This window comes from Triticum aestivum, chromosome 7A (genome assembly GCF_018294505.1).
Source record: "Triticum aestivum cultivar Chinese Spring chromosome 7A, IWGSC CS RefSeq v2.1, whole genome shotgun sequence".
Taxonomy (NCBI): Eukaryota; Viridiplantae; Streptophyta; class Magnoliopsida; order Poales; family Poaceae; genus Triticum; species Triticum aestivum.
The window spans coordinates 173,933,125-173,946,614 of record NC_057812.1 but is presented as its reverse complement, the minus strand read 5'-3'; positions in this window follow the sequence as shown (position 1 = coordinate 173,946,614).

Genomic DNA, 13,490 nt, shown 5'->3' with positions numbered 1-13,490 from the left:
ACTCGCTTCCGACGGCTTCCTCCCCCCGCCCTGCGAACGACACCGAAGTTTTGTCCCAACAGGTTCCAAGCCGGGAGGAGGTGGTCCTGGAGGCGCCCCAAGGCAACCTCCCGGACTCCAGGAGTAAAGGGGATGAAACCCCCCAGGGCTCCAAGTCCGGCTCTAGGCCAGACACCGCTCTGGAACCTTCAAAGGTTCCAGAGTTCGGCGGGGGACCTCCTTCCAAGAGGAGCAAGCCCACCGTGCCGGTGACCCCCGTCCAACCGGAGGCGCCGGACAACCTATTGGAGGCGCTCCAAGGCGCCTCCATCGACGAGGAGCACTGCACCATTATGAGTGCGGTGGTCCAGAAGGTTCAGTCTGCCAAGAGCGGACTGACTGAAGCTTATACTAGCCTTTTAACAGGCTTTGAGGTAAGTAAATAATGTGTAAATAATATTACCGCATAGACAGTAGCCCCTGATGCTCTATTTGGCGTTCGGGAAGAAAAGCCGAATAGAGGATCAAATAAAATTCACAGGAGTCTAACAAAAAGGAGTCAATATGCGTATGCAGGCTTCTCTGCTTGCATCCGCCGCACTGACTGTGGAAGTGGACACGCTAAAGCAGAGCCTCGAGCGGTCCAAGCAAGAGCTCGGGCGTGCCAAGAAGCAGCTCGAGGACAATGAAGGTAAGAAATACCTTGTTTAAATATATATAAAAAGATGCAATTGGAAAAAATGATAGGATTATCGTGGCTATTGTAGGGGCCACGTCTGAGGTGGTGACCCTTAAGCAAGCGTTGGTTGAGGCCGAGAAGAAGGCGGCCACGGAGCGCACCGAGCGGGAGAAGTATGAGGCCGAGGTTGGCAAGGTACGGCAAGAGCTCCAGGCTCTCATGGAAAAACATGAGAGTTTGGAGCTTGACTCAAAGACGCGAGCGTCCGAGCTCGCGATGGCTATTGAAAATGCCAAGTCTGCCAAGGCCAAATCCCAGGAGACCCTCCAGGAGTTGGATGAGGTGAAGAAGATAGCGGCGGGTAAGGCATTCTTTATGCAAAGCAAACACATAAACGTGAGTTACTTGTTACTTACCCGAATCCGAAGCTCTCCAGGAGTGTTCACGGATCTTCCCCGGAGTGTGTCTGATGCCGCCGCAGTCTATCGAGCCGAGGAGGGAAGCTCGACAGAGAAGGTGTTCTGGTCTTGGTATGCTGAGGCCGGACACCCCGTGCCCCTGAGCGACCAGCTGAAGCAACTGGTCGAGCTCCACAAGGCGGCCGAACAGGTGATGAAGGGCCTCATAGTTCGGCTGTGGCCTAGAGGGGTTCCGCGTGGGAGCAATTTCGGGCTGGTGCAGTGGCTGGTGGAGGCCTGTCCAAGGCTTAAAGTCATCAAGCGCCTCCGTCTACATTGAAGGTTCCCGTAGGGCCCTTGCCCGTGCTAAGGTGCACTGGGGCAAGCTGGATGCGGAGAAGCTTGTGAAGGACGGGCCACCGCCGTGAAAAGAGCATTGCAAGCCCGAGAATTATTATAAGGATATTCTAAAGGGTGCCTGCCCTGTGGCGGATGAGTGTTCTAGGGATGTAATTTTTGAGTGAAACTTGCTCGTTTTGTCCTGTGCGCTGAAAACTTGTTCATATGCGCTAAGCAATGCTGTTTGGAATTTAAAATATTACCTTATGTGCGGCTGTTTATCAATTCTGAGAGATGGCAAGTCGTCGGCTTCTGCCCCCGTGCCGCTAGTGCTGGGGTGTTCGGGGATAAATCTGAGTGCTCTTTTTCCCATGTTTGGGTCCTTCGAGGGAGGCGCTTAGCCCAACGAACAAGGCAATCGGACTATAATGCGTGAACACTCTCACTTAGCCATAGAATTCTATAATTTTAAATTTCGGCGAAGCCCCTGGTATTCGGAAGACCGAGTTCGGGGCGCTATCCACGCCTTGGCTGGACAGAGCCGGCTCCTCGCTCTAAGCGGCATAAGTCGGTAGGGACTCGAAAAACCTCTCGATCAGCGACCAGCTCTCGCTTCATCATGACAGTCAGTTTTAGCTTTCTCCACTGAGGTGCTCGACCCAGCTTAACTGGGGCACAATCGCAGTGGTTCTCCTAGTGCTACCTTAGCCGATATAGCGGAACGTAAGGCACCAAAACATAGGAGCCGGGCAAACCCAACTATTGACCCAAGACATGATTCGGAGCCGATGCATATAATGTTATAAGTTTGGGGTGCCGCACTTGTTAAAGTGTTCGGACTTCTCACACCATATTGAGGGGCACTAAAGCCCCTGGCATATTTTGGTCGTACCAAAGTGTACAGATGCAACATGTCGTTAAGGAACATATAATAAAAAAGAGTAATGCAAAAATAGACAAAAGCTATGCACTGTTTATTAAAGATGGCTGCGATCAAAGCAGAACGATACAGATAATGCGATAAGCAAAAGGTTGGACTATGTAACATGTCCGTTCCAGGGGCAAGCTGCGGAATAGTATGCGAAACAGGTATACTACTCGTGATAGAGACCACCTGGGAGTTCCGTAATGCGGCGTGGCTTGTCTGCTTCCCTGGTTCTTGCATCGTTTGTGCGGCAATTGAACTGCCGAACAGGCCTTCCGAAGTGTGGGGTCCTGAAAGTAAGAGAAAATTAAAAAATCGGCAGCCCCTGGTGCGGTTTAAGCCGTGTTTCGGGCGTGCCGTGATGGTGCCCCTTCCCCTGTTCCCATGGTATTTGTAGAGCGTAGTTATGTACGCGAAGTACTGGTGTCGCATTTTTGCAAGGGCTGGGGTTGGGGCCGCATTTCTACGCCTGCTCGGATCGTGCCAGGCGGTCTTGTTGTAGGTTACTCCGGGCGCGCTTGACGGTGTCCGGTCGTTTAATGGCCGGACTGGAGAACTACCTGGAGAGGCTGCTTTGTACTTCCGCTACAAGGGCCGCCGTGTGCTCCTCCATTTGGAGGGAGCGTTCGGTGTTTCCATTGACTGTAATTACTCCTCGAGGGCCTGGCATCTTGAGCTTAAGGTATGCGTAGTGCGTTACCGCATTGAACTTGGCGAAGGCGGTTCGCCCAAGCAGTGCGTGATAGCCACTGCGGAATGGGACTATGTCGAAGATTAACTCCTCGCTTTGGAAATTATCCGAAGATCTGAAGACCACTTCAAGTGTGACTGAGCCTGTACAGTTGGCCTCTACACCTGGTATTACGCCTTTAAAGGTCGTTTTGGTGGTCTTAATCCTCGAGGGATCTATGCCCATTTTCCACACTGTATCCTGGTAAAGCAGGTTCAGGCTACTGCCGCCGTCCATAAGGACTCTAGTGAGATGAAATCCGTCACTAATTGGGTCTAGAACCAATGCGGCGAATCCGCCATGACGGATGCTAGTGGGATGGTCCCTTCGATCAAAGGTGATCGGGCAGGAGGACCATGGGTTGAACTTTGAGGCGACTGGCTCTACCGCGTATACGTCCCTTAACGCACGCTTCCGCTCCCTTTTGGGGACGTGGGTTGCGTATATCATGTTCACCGTCCGCACTTGTGGGGGAAAACCCTTCTGTCCACTGTTGTTCGGCGGCCGGGGCTCCTCGTCATCATCACTATGCAGCGCCTTGTCTTCATTTTCGGCGTTTAACTTGCCTGCCTGCTTGAACACCCAACAATCCCTGTTGGTGTGATTGGCCGACTTTTCGGGGGTGCCATGTATCTGGCACAAGCGGTCGAGTATTCGGTCCAAACTGGACGGGCCCCCAGGATTCATTTTGAATGGTTTTTCCGCTGACCAGATTTAGAGCCTCTGAATCCGGCATTAACTGCCGTATCCTCAGCATTGTCGCCGTTAATGCGGCGCTTCTGCTTGTTGCGACGCGACCTGTCACTACTATCCCTGGTATCCGAATTACCAGGGTTCTTGGTCATATTGTTGCTATGAGCAAGCCAGCTGTCTTCTCCCGTGCAAAAGCGGGTCATGAGTGTCGTGAGTGTTGCCATAGACTTCGGCTTTTCCTGTCCAAGGTGCCGGGCAAGCCACTTGTCACGGATATTGTGCTTGAAGGCTTCTAGGGCCTTAGCGTTCGGACAGTCGACTATTTGATTTTTCTTTGTTAGGAACTGTGTCCAGAATTGTCTGGCCGATTCTTCTGGCTGCTGAATTACGTGACTTAGGTCATCGGCGTCTGGCGGTCGCACATAAGTGCCCTGGAAATTGTCGAGGAATGCGGCTTCCAGGTCCTCCCAACAACTGATTGATCCTGTTGGCAAGCTGTTAAGCCAATGCCGAGCTGGTCCTTTAAGCTTGAGTGGGAGGTATTTGATGGCGTGGAAATCATCGCCGCGGGCCATGAAGGAGATAATCCTCGATCCATACCGCAGGATCTGTTGTGCCATCATATGATTCGATATTTACAGGTTTGAAACCCTCAGGGATTTGATGATCCATTATTTCGTCTGTGAAGCATAGTGGGTGTGCGGCGCCTCTGTACTGGGCTATATCACGACGTAGCTCCAATGAGCTTTGTCTACTGTGTTCGGCCCTGCCGAATTTGTGGCCGGCGTGACGGTTACCGTCTCAAGCCGTGGGGCGCCCACGCGATCCGTAGATCGATCTTGTTTGCCTTGCCTTGTCCTCCAACATATCTCGTAAGTCCGGCGCATATTCCCGTGCCTTGGTACGGGGTGCGGCTTGAGTGGAGGGCCGAGAGGCCTCTCTGTCGCGGCCACGAGGTGGCCGGTCGGCCGCATCAAGTGCTTCCTCCTCTAATCGGGGTAGCAACCTGCGCTTTGGGTAGCTCTTGGAGGGGCGTTCGAGTTTATGCTCTTCGGCCGCAAGGACTTCAGTCCATCTGTCGACTAGCAAATCTTGATCAGCTCTAAGCTGTTGCTATTTTTTCTTGAGGCTTATTGCCGTGGCCATAAGCCTGCATTGAAAATGCTCTTGCTCGACGGGATCCTCTGGCACGACAAATTCATCGTCATCGAGGCTTGCCTCGTCTTCGGAGGGAGGCATATAATTATCGTCCTCGACCTCTCTGTCTGCCGCTCTCTCATGAGGGCTGGTTTCTCCATCCTCCTGTGCTAAATCTTGCTGGAGGGGGTTTTCTTCGGCACTTTCCGGAGTATTATTATCTCCCGTGCTGGAATCACCGTATTTGTTTTGGCGGGATTTTGAGCGGCGCCGCTGACGCGGCGCTTAGGCTGTTTCTTGGAGGGGTCATCCTCCGCTGTTCCATCGCCATCTCCTTCTTTTGGGGTGTCCACCATGTATATGTCATATGACGAGGTGGCTTTCCAGGGCCTGATAGGCGCTGGTTCTTCATCGTCTCCTTCATCGGCGTCCATACCGTCGATGTCTTCGGAGTCGAAGTCGAGCATGTCGGTTAAGTCGTCGACAGTGGCTACAAAGTGGGTGGTGGGTGGGCTTTGAATTTCTTCATCGTCCGAATCCCAACCTTGCTGACCGTAGTCCGGCCAGGGCTCTCCTGATAAAGAGAGAGACTTCAGTGTCTTCAGAATATCGCCGAAAGGCGAGTGCTGAAAGATGTCCACGGCAGTAAACTCCATAATCGGCGCCCAATCGGATTCGATCGGCACGGGCGCGGAGGGTTCGGAGTCTGGAGAGGAGTCCGGCTCCTTGGAGTCACGAGTCTCGCAGAGTGCGGGGCTGGTGTTCGGCTCGATCGCCGTTGGGATCGCAGCCCCCGAGGCGGCGTCCAACCACCCATCCTCGATCGGCGCAGTTGGCTCCGAATTAAGGGTCGAAGCCGATGCGGGTGCGGCCTCCAGGGCACTGTTCGGTGGCAGAGCTAGATCATGCTCGTCGTGACAGTGCGGCGCGCTCGGCAGTGGCTCGAATCCGTCGAAGATCAAGTCCCCGCGGATGTCAGCCGTGTAGTTTAAACTTCCAAATCTGACCTGACGGCCAGGGGCATAGCTTTCGATCTGCTCCAGATGGCCAAGTGAATTGGACCGCAGTGCGAAGCCACCGAAGACGAAGATCTGTCCGGGGAGGAAGGTCTCACCCTGGACTGCATCGCCATTGATGATCGTAGGAGTCATCAAGCCTGACGGCGACGACACAGAGGAACTCTCAATGAAAGCACCAATGTCGGTGTCAAAACCGGCGGATCTCGGGTAGGGGGTCCCGAACTGTGCGTCTAGGCCGGATGGTAACAGGAGGCAAGGGACACGAAGTTTTACCCAGGTTCGGGCCCTCTCGATGGAGGTAAAACCCTACGTCCTGCTTGATTAATATTGATGATATGGGTAGTACAAGATTAGATCTACCACGAGATCGGAGAGGCTAAACCCTAGAAGCTAGCCTATGGTATGATTGTTGTTGTGTATGTTGTCCTACGGACTAAAACCCTCGGGTTTATATAGACATCGGACAGGGTTAGGGTTACACAAAGTCGGTTACAATGGTAGGAGATCTGCATATCTGTATCGCCAAGCTTGCCTTCCACGCCAAGGAAAGTCCCTTCCGGACACGGGACAAAGTCTTCAATCTTGTATCTTCATAGTACAGGAGTCCGACTGAAGGTATAGTCTGGCCATCCGGACACCCCCTAATCCAGGACTCCCTCAATTGGTGTGGGAGAAATAAGCTTTATACGATCTTGTGATGTGGAAGTAATAAAAGCGACGGACTGCATAATAAAGGTTCATATCACAAGGGGCAATATAAAGTGACGTTCTTTCGCATTGAGATTTTATGCATCCAACCATAAAAGCGCATGGCAACCTCTGCTTCCCTCTGCGAAGGGCCTATCCTTTATCATTATCTTCTACCTTATGCAAGAGTCACGGTGATCTTCACCTTTCCCTTTTCATTTTATCCTTTGGCAAGCTCAGCATGTTGGAAAGAACATGATATATATATATATATATACATACATACATACATATATATATATATATATATATCTAATTGGATGTAGGGGAGCATGAACCATTATTGTTGACATCAGCCTTGAGGTAAAAGGTTGTGGGGCAAAACTATAAGCCCCTATCTTTCTCTGTGTCCGATTAAAACTCCATAACCACAAGTATTGCGTGAGTGTTAGCAATTATGGAGGACTAAATGATAGTTGAGTATGTGGACTTGCTTTTTAGCTCTAACATAGACTCTTTCCGATGTTATGATAAATTGCAATTGCTTCAATGACTGAGATTATAGTTTGTCGGAGCCCAATAAGGTTTATGATTTATACTTTTGCATTGCGAATAGATCATCACTTGAACATAAGTAATCATATGACAAAATCTATATATGTTGCTGTTATGAGAATAATCATGATGCCTTCATGTCCGTATTTTATTTTTATCGACGCCTCTACCTCTAAACACGAGGACATATTTATTGTTATCGGCTTTTCGCTTGAGGACAAGAGAGGTCTAAGCTTGCGGGAGTTGATACGTCCATTTTGCGTCATGATTTTATATCGATATTTATTTCATTATGGATTGTTATTTCACTTTATGTCACAATACTTATGGCTATTCTCTCTTATTTTACAAGGTTTACATAAGGATGGAGAATGCCGGCAGCTGGAATTCTGGGCTGGAAAAGGAGCAAATATTAGAGACCTATTCTGCGCAACTCCAAAAGTCCTGAAACTCCACAGAACATCCTAAAATAAATATAGAAAAATCCTCGCCAAAGATGAAGGCCAGGGGACCCACACCCTGCTCACAAGGGTGGGGGGCACCCCCCCTAGGGCGCGCCCCCTACCTCGTGGGCCCCTTGGTGGCTCTCCGACGTCCATCTTCTCCTATATGAAGTCTTTCGATGAGATAAAAATAAGACGGAACTTTTCGGGACGAGACCCCGCCGCCACGAGGTGGAACCTTGGTGGAACCAATCTAGAGCTCTGGCAGAGCTATTCTGCCAGGGATACTTCCCTCCGGGAGGGGGAAATCATCACCATCGTCATCACCAACGTTCCTCTCATCGGGAGAGGGCAATCACCATCAACATCTTCACTAGCACCATCTCATCTCCAAACCCTAGTTCATCTCTTGTATCCAATTCTTGTCTCGAAGTCCGGGATTGGTTCTAGTAGTGTTGATTACTCCTTGTAGTTGATGCTAGTTGGTTTATTTGGTGGAAGATCATATGTTCAGATCCTATATTCATATTATTACCCCTCTGATTATGAACATGAATATGATTTGTGAGTAATTATGTTTGTTCCTGAGGACAAGGGAGAAGTCTTGCTATAAGTAGTCATGTGAATTTGGTATTTGTTTGATATTTTGATAAGATGTATGTTGTCTAGCCTCTAGTGGTGTTATGTGAACATCGACTACATCATTGGTTTGGATCAAAAACCTTTCCAAAATTATCAAAACATCATTGAAGAACATTTTGGAAACATTGGATACATTTTCCAGGGTTATTTGCCCTTCTTTTAATTAAATTATTGACGCTTTCAAATTTCCTCAGTTCAACTTTTAGAATTTAGACATGATGCAAGGATGCAATGCCACTAATTACAAGCATTATTCTAGGGTTGTGACAACTCACCCCGACTAAACAAGAATCTCGTCCCGAGATTCAAGTGTAGGGTAAGAAGAAGGGGGGGGACACAAACTAACACAATTTTCACGATCCAGGTTGCACTTCGTAAGAACGTTGATTCGTCACCATCTTTGTCTCGACGTCCTGCTTCGGAAACTTCAACCAACACGACAACGAGGGAGAAAAAAGGAAAACTCTAGAAGAATCGATCTTCTCGAGGATCAAAGAATTCAGGATCAACTCAGAATGAGACATTGAAACATCTCTCGAGCTGAGACATTAAACATACATCCGGGGGGATGGAGTGTAAAAGACGACGTCACTAGGTAGACAACAATTTCATGCTTAAGAAGATGGTGAACGATTGTCAACGTAGCGAGGAGTTGAGTTGCCATGATACCATAACGAGACATCTTAGAAGAAGGTGACTCGTAGAAATATTCCCTTATGTAGAAAAAAGAATTAGTTTTGATTCAAAGATCATTGAAACTCTTCATACCAGCCTAGGGCAAATCACAACAATCGTTTGGCGGAATACGGAGGGATGGCATACTTGGACTAGGATGGATGATGTGGACTACCTTGTTGAAGACAATGCAAGGGATGATTTTTGCTTATCATCGGAGATGGATGAGACCCATGGTAGGTCCACTTTTGAAGATGTTCTTGGACAACAACTGCTGAGAAGGCGGATCGTAGTGAAAGGGCACAATAGTGGGTGCAAGCTGGGGACAAAATGCAAATGTTGGGAATGATTCTAGTAACTGGGGAGAAACCCAACAGTAGAGAGAGATTCCACTATTGGAAAGGTTATAGCATGACCAAGGAAACCGAGAGCAGATCCCAATTAATGCCGACGATAAATCCTAGTGATTGCGCGTGCTCTCAAGAACTTGAGCATTCCCATATTCAACAAGTTTTACCAATATCCATGTCAAGGATCCTGGCAACACAACATACTACCATGATGAATAATGGTGGAGGATGCAGATGCAAAGAAAGATAACACTTTCTCAGATTTCATCTTAGCGAGGCCAAGGGATCAAAATCTGGATGATTGACTGAGAGACATTTAGCACTCCGCTTCTAATGTTCTCCTTGATGTGCTAGCATAACCCATTTATTGATATCGTTTGGTATCTAGGACATCAAGTAAAAGGTCGGACTTCGGGAACACAAAAATCCATAAGGAACTACTATTGGAATAAATTCTACGAGATCCTTATGGGGAAGTGGCCAACTTCTTCGAACAAGATACTACAATAAATGGTCTTCCGGTTGGGTGTGTTGGCCACATCATCCACTTTACTGGTTATCGAGAGACCAATATTATAGCTCTTTGGAAAACATTCCAACCATCACATCTGTCTGGGATTCAGATCTGGTTGGTGTCAGGATATTCCAGACTCATCTATTCTAGAAGAAAATGAAAGTTTGGAACACAAATCGACGAGATGACATTGCGAGATTCTTGGGAGATGAACTATGATAGCAAGCTCTAGAGCATGAGCTGTTTCTGCTACAACATGTGAACACACTGTCCTAGACAAGCATGGCCACATGGTAGTCTTATAATAAAACACTACCGAGTTCTAGTTGGGAACCATCATCACGAATAACAAAGTCTTGTGCATTACCATGGATTAGCACTTAACTCATTTTCCTAGAAGAAATCAGCCAGTGGCTTGGTGTGCTAGGGACACATATGGAATGAAGGTTGCAAGTCTCCAAACCATAGGATACGTCGCACATATGCATGAATGAATTGGGATGATTCCAAAGGAAGCAAAAACAACCTTTCTCGAATTCGCGGCGGCAACTTGCATCGATTGCATGTGAACTTAGAGGAAGTCGCTACTTTCATCCAAACATATGCTTCATGAACAGAACATGAAGGCATTGTTTACAAAGTTTCCAACACTAGCTTAATGTTTAACACGAATCATGGGGGAGACAAGATGTTGGTGATGGCACAACAACAACTCATCGGAATTTCCATATCACTGGACTTCCACCATTATGTGAACAATGTGACAGTATTGGTCAGACCAAAAGATGTAATGGTGTATGCTCGAGGAATCAACCACGAGTAAGACAACATTCGAATATCGTTGGTTCTAATTTGATTTGACGATAGCCCACAGTCAAATCAAAGATTGGATAAGATAATAGCACCGACAACTAATCACGAGGATCAATCAACGAAGATATCATCTCTCTTCAACACACACACACACACACACCAGGATATCCCTTTGGAATGAACGAGGTAAGGCAAAGCTTTTATCTTCCAACTCTCCAAGTTGTTTTAGCTTAACCAACTAGCTCAAGGTATCCAACACAGATCCTTGGAGAAACGGTGGTTTATGGAAAAACTAACTTGATCACGAACTCGACATAGCGGCCAGGTGACAACCTGGTAATATTTCCAAGAAGATATCCGGAAAATCACGAACCACCGATATGTTACGAAGCTCGAGAACAATCTTGCTTTTCAGGGCAAGACGATATGATCATAAGAGCAAGGGATTCAATCCTAACTCAAAGATCGAAGAGTGCACCAGAAATAAGGACAAGGTAGCACGATCAATCCTAGTAAAGTGATTCGATAACCAACACGCTAAGAATGATATTAATGTCCATTAACTACCAAGCAGCGAGGTTGCTAGGAGTATTAATTTCACACATCACGATTCACTTGTCAGCATTCCGGTTACAATAACACGGGAACCGAGGAATGAATAATGATGCCAAGAAGTATCACTGCGTCAAGAATTCATAGGAGGTGCTGCAATTCTCATGACAATCCTAGCATAAGGGGTGAGGGACTCCTGGATTAGGGGGTCTCCGGACAGCCGGACTATATCCTTTGGCCGGACTGTTGGACTATTAAGATACAAGATTGAAGACTTCGTCTCGTGTCCGGATGGGACTCTACTTGGCGTGAAAGGCAAGCTAGGCAGTAGGGATATGGAAATCTCCTTTTGTAACCGACCTTGTGTAACCCTAACCCTCTCCGGTGTCTATATGAACCGGAGGGTTTTAGTCCGTAGGACACAACAACTACAACATACAATCATACCATAGGCTAGCTTCTAGGGTTTAGCCTCTCTGATCTCGTGGTAGATCTACTCTTGTACTACCCATATCATCAATATTAATCAAGCAGGATGTATGGTTTTACCTCCATCAAGAGGGCCCGAACCTGGGTAAAACTTCATGTCCCCTGCCTCCTGTTACCATCCTCCTAGACGCACAGTTCGGGACCCCCTACCCGAGATCCGCCGGTTTTGACACCGACAAGGGGGTAATACTTCATGGTAGAGCAGAGCAAAAGCTAGATTGGCATTTTGATCCACATTATACTATTGCTTTGACCCAATCCTCAAAGTGGACAAGGTACTGGAGTATGTTTCTCCTAGTCATTCCAGAATAGAATGGCTTGACGGACCACAAGAGTAATAGGTATCGATGAACGAATGCACACATACTCTTGACTATCAATTGATAGACAAAGGTCAGAAAACAACTAAAGAGTGACAACTCAAAGGAACATACAATTTTCTGAGTTGTGGGTGCATAGATTAGCATGTCGAACGAGTTCAACATATTTCTTCCAGACAACCCATGCAGAAAGGTAGAACTGGCAGAGTCACAACATAGAATCGAGAACTCGTCAAGAGCAGTCTGGTTGTGATCTTTCGGTTCAACGAGGAACTTCTGCCATAAGTAGTTCATGGTATTTGGAAGAAAGAACTACCATGGACATCGAGGTCTATCGCAAAGGTTGCTTATATCCTAAAGGAATGAGCAACACTATCAACAGAAAGTAAGTAGAGCGAATCTTGGGTTCAGGAACCCAGAGATGGAATACCTACTAGCTAATAACATCACGAGATGCTTTTGAGAATGGTAACCAGATTCATCATATTGGGAACACAAAACATGGCCAGATTACCAGGTGATCCTCTAAGACACCTAGGGTCATAATAATAACTCCAAAATATATGTCGAGGCAATAGAATACCTCAAATCAGCAATTAGTGTGATTAACCTGGCCCAAAGGAACTTCGAGAACGGAAAGAAGGGATTTGCAAATGCATCAGACTATTTAGAAATCTGGGATGACTCGGACAGCATAACGGTTGTAAATGCTCAAAGAGATTTGAGACATCCTGCAAAATGGTGGCATAACCACTCAACATCACAGTATCAAGGTTTTGAAATCAACTAACAACATACGGAAGTAGTAAGAACTGAGGTGAGGCTTGAAACCAACAACCCTATAAGTCTCTATCATAGTAACTCGTCATCCTAATAGATAGATGAGAAGGCCTGGTTCTTAATCCCCGTAGAAAAGAAGAGGTTGACTCAGATCAGAAGGCATAAGGTAAAGGAGTAAAAAGAGTCTTACGTTCCCTTCCACATTCAATTCCCTTATATATAACTAAAGCATTTCTAGACTCAACTTCGACCAGTTTGGCTTGGTAATCCTAGAGGCATTCAGGCTCTGATACCAAAACTAACAGGACCCCGATTCCAAGTCACATCGATCTAGCCGGTAACACCTCATATCGCTTTGCGGCCTCACGCACGGTATTCCCACGAGTGTCGCCTTACCATGGCCCGGGACCATTTGCACCTTTTGGCTCACGTATATGATAGTGTCGCTAGCATCCATATGACAGAGAACCCGGGCCGACATGACTAGTCATGAACCCAAAGTGGCACTAACTTACGGGGACAGGCATACATGAATCAACATCGAGCATGTCGGTGAGCAGCGTGCGAATCCGGGCTGTAGAACTGGGCTAACAGGACTCCGGTGAACCGGCCTGTAGCAGCCTAGGCAGGACTCCGGATGTCACCACATGACATTTCCCCGAAGGGACAGACACATGAACGAAGTGAATCACATGTCGGCCAGTCAAGTGTTCCGGAGCAGTAGTGCTGGGCAGTAGGACTCCGGTGAACCGGGCTGTAGCGGACTAGTAT